A 3,742-nucleotide genomic window follows, 5' to 3' on the forward strand; every position below is an offset into this window, starting at 1 on the left:
AATGAAGGCCGGCGCCGCGGCTCACTAGGCTAATCCTCCACCTAGCGGCGCTGGCACACCGGGTTCTAGTCCCGGTTGGGGCGCAGGATTCTGTCCCGGTTGCCCCTCTTCCAGGCCAGCTCTTTGCTGTGGCCCGGGAGTGCAGTGGAGGATGGCCCAGGTGCTTGGGCCCTGCACCCCATGGGAGACCAGGAAAAGCACCTGGCTCCTGGCTCCTGCCATCGGATCAGCGTGGTGCGCTGGCCGCAGCGCGCCGGCCGCGGCAGCCATTGGAGGGTGAACCAACGGCAAAGGAAGACCTTTCTCTCTGTCTCTCTCTCTCACTGTTCACTCTGCCTGTCAAAAAAAAAATACATTTAATTTACTTATTTGAAAGTCAGAGTTACACAGAGAGAGAAGGAGAGGCTGAGAGAGAGAGAGAGAGAGGTCTTCCATCTGCTGGTTCACTCCCCAGATGGCCACAACAGCCGGAGCTGTACTGATCTGAAGCCAGGAGCTTCTTTCAGGTCTTCCCATGTGGGTGCAGGGGCCCAAGGACTTGGGCCATCTTCTACTGCTTTCCCAGGCCATAGCAGAAAGCTGGATAGGAAGTGGAATAGCCAGGAGTCGAACCGGTGCCCATATAGGATGCCAGCACTGCAGGCGGCGGCTTAAGCTGCTGCACCACAGCACTGGCCCCCAGAATGGCTTTCATACAGAAATCAACAAACAACAAAATGCTGGTGAGGATGTGGGGGAAAAGGCACACTAATCCACTGTTGGTGGGAATGCAAACTGGTAAAGCCACTACGGAAGACAGTTTGGAGGTACCTCAGAAATCTAAATATATCCCTATGATATGACCCAACCATCCCATTCCTTGGAATTTACCCAAGGGAAATTAAATTGGCAAATAAAAGAGCTATCTGCACCTCCATGTTTAGTGTAGCTCAATTCATAATAGTTAACACAGGGAATCTACCTGAATGCCCATCAATGGAAGACTAGATAAAGAAACTATGGGACATATACTCTATGGAATACTACACAGTGGTAAAAAAAAAATGAATTCCGTTCATTTGCAACAAAATAGAGAAATCTGGAAAACATCACACTGAGTGAAATAAGCCAGTCCCAAAGGGACAAATATCATATGTTCTCCCTGATCTCTGACAACTAACTGAGCACCTAAAAGGAAACCTGTAGAAGTAGAATTGATACTATGAGAAGCAATGACTTGATCAGCCCTTGTCCTGACTATTGAGGAACAGCTTACTCGTTTATTCTTTTAAGTATTTTCTTTTTCTACTTAACACCATCGGTTGAACTCTTTACTTAACATTGAATTATTCTTAGGTGTTTAAATCTAATTGAAAATTGATCCCTATTAAGAATAAGACTAGAAATAAGAGAGGGAGGAGATGTACAGTTCGGCACACATTCCCTCAGACTTACCCCTAAAGGGTAAAGTTAAAGACTAGCCATGAGACTCCAAATCCCATTAAGTTGGCAGGTACCAATGCCATCTTACTAGTTAAAGTGATCAGTTTTAAGTTCATATTGATCATAAAGATAGGATCGAGTGTCCAAGGGATCACATAAATAAGACCAAGTGTATGCTAATAATAAAATTAAAAAGGAGAGAATGGTCCAACATGGGAAGCAGGCCACACAGCAGACTCATAGAATGATAAATGCCTTAAACAGCACTCTGGCCTCAGAATCATCCCTTAAGTCATTTGGATCCGGCTAAAAAGCCCATGAGAGCATTTCAGGCATGGAAAGTGAAGACACTGAGGCATAAAAATGCCCTACATGAAAGATCTCTGTGAGTGAGATGCCGGTGAAAAGAAAGGGCCATCAAAGAAGGAGGTATCTTTCTCTGAAGGGAGGAGAGAACTTCCACTTTGCTTATGGCCCTGTCTAAACAATGTCAGAGGTTGCAGACTCAAGAGGGTTCCACAGCCTTGGCAGCTCATAACAAGAGCCTCGGGGGATCACTGACATCATAAATAAGAGTGTCAATTGTTAAATCAACAACAGTCACTGTATACTTGCTCCCCATGTAGGACCTCTGTCCTTAATGAGTTGTACTATGAGAATTAATGGTAAAACTAGTCTTCAAATAGTACTTTATATTTTGTGTGTCTGTGTGGGTACAAACTGTTGAAATCTTTACTTAGTATATAGTTGATCTTCTGTATATAATTAAAAATGAATCTTAATGAAGAATGGGATGGGAGAGGGAGCAGGAGGTGGCATGGTTTAGGAGTGGGAGGGTGGGTAAGAGGCGAATAATTGCTATAATACAAAAGCTATACCTATGAAATTTATGTTTATTAAATAAAAGCTTTCTAAAAAAAAAACATGCATCGCTGCAGCAAGGTCAGATTCTTCAAATGGTGCTGGGAAAATTGCATCTCCACATGCAAATGTATGAAGCAAGATCCCTACACTACACCTTACACAAAATTCCACTCAAAACTGATTAAAGACTTAAACCTATGACCCAATACCATGCAATTATTAGAAAACATTGGGGAAACCCTGCAAGACATTGGCATAGGGAAGGACTTCTTGGAAAAAACCCGAGAGGCACAGGAAATCAAAGCCCAAATTTTTTGTTGTTTTTTTAAAGCCAAAATTGACACTGGGGTTACAGCAAATTGAGAAGCTTCTGTACTGCAAAAGAAACACTCAGCAAAGTGATGAGGCAATCTACTGAATGGTAGAAATTATTTGCAAACTAAACAACTGATAATTAATACCCAGAATATATAGAGAGATCAAGAAACTTCACAACCACAAAACAATCCCGTTAAGAAATGGGCAAAGGACTTAAACAGGAATTTTTCGAAAGGGGAAATCCAAATGGTCAACAGACACATGAAAAAAATGCTCAGGGTCACTAGCCATCAGGGAAATGCAAATCAAAACCACTTTGAGGTTTCACCTCACCCCCATAGATTAGCTTTCATACAGAAATCAACCAACCAATGCTGATGATGATGTGGGGGAAAAGGTACCCTAATCCACTATTAGCAGCAATGGAAACTGGTACAGTCACTGTGTAAGACAGTATAGAGATATCTCAGGAATCTGAATACAGACCTACCATATGACCCAGCCATCCTACTCCGGGAATTTACCCAAGGGAAATGAAATCAACATATGAAATAGTTATCTGTACCCATGGTTATTGCAGCTCAATTCACAATAGCTACTAATGGAATCAACCTAAATGTCCATCAACTGAAGAATGGATTTAAAAATTATGGGATATGTACACCATGGAATACTACACAGTGGAAAAAAATCCTATTATTTGCAACAATATGAATGAAAATGGAAAACATCATACTTAATGAAATAATCAATCCCAAAAGGACAAATACCATATATTCTCCCTGATCTGTGATAACTAATAGAGCACCTAAAAGGTAATCTATAGAAGTGAAATTGACACTTTTAAAAGCAATGCCTGGGGCCAGTGCCATGGCTCATTTAGTTAATCCTCCGCCTGTGGCACCAGCATCCCATATGGGCACAGAGTTCTAGTCCCGGCTGCTCCTCTTCCTGTCCAGCTCTCTGCTGTGGCCCGGGAGGGCAGTAGAGGATGGCTCATGTGCTTGGGCCCCTGCACCCACATGGGAGACCAGAAAGAAGCACCTGGCTCCTGGCTTCAGATCAGCGCAGCTGGCCATAGCTGGCCATAGCAACCATTTGGGGAGTGAACCAATGGAAGGAAGACTTTCTCTGTCTA

The sequence above is a fragment of the Oryctolagus cuniculus genome, chromosome 6 (genome assembly GCF_964237555.1).
Source record: "Oryctolagus cuniculus chromosome 6, mOryCun1.1, whole genome shotgun sequence".
In the NCBI taxonomy this organism is placed as follows: domain Eukaryota; kingdom Metazoa; phylum Chordata; class Mammalia; order Lagomorpha; family Leporidae; genus Oryctolagus; species Oryctolagus cuniculus.